Genomic DNA, 650 nt, shown 5'->3' on the forward strand with positions numbered 1-650 from the left:
AAAGGGTTGTGGATGGATCAAGGGAGATTTGAGAATAATAAGTTGTTTAGAGGATCTACCGATGCCTATTAACATTCAAAATCACAGAAACAATTAGCTACTACAATAAGGGACCGACTAAGAACTAAACGATATACGTTTGACATGTTCTGACAAAAAATCTGTTGAAAAAGGTCAGTCAAGCTGATAAAATAATTGTTCAACACTGCTATATCTCATCTTTCAATCAATTAGTAAATGGAATTTTAGGTTTGACATGCTCCAAAAATGTGTATACAAATCATGCCATCAGGATACCATTAATTGTTACTATTAATGAAGTAAAAAATAGAAGTATACACAATTTTCAACCAAAGCGTAATAAAGCCATGAAGCTAAGCTACCTATTCAACCCTTTCATGGTAGGGGTTAAAAATTGTTAAATCATCCCATGGGCAGATGTTTTATACAATGAGATAGCTGCAAGTGTAGTTGCTATTATAAAAACAGTACAAGCATGCAAGATAAGTTTATTTTTAAATAAGAAAAAGGATCACTGGCAGTACCAGTACCAATGCTAAGTTTTATAGTACACGTTAACTTTTAGTCATAATGCAGAAAACTATTTTATAACCCATGTTGAAAATATAAATAAATAATAAGAACTTGTG

Source organism: Amphimedon queenslandica, unplaced genomic scaffold (genome assembly GCF_000090795.2).
Source record: "Amphimedon queenslandica unplaced genomic scaffold, v1.1 AMPQUscaffold_13293, whole genome shotgun sequence".
Classification (NCBI taxonomy): domain Eukaryota; kingdom Metazoa; phylum Porifera; class Demospongiae; order Haplosclerida; family Niphatidae; genus Amphimedon; species Amphimedon queenslandica.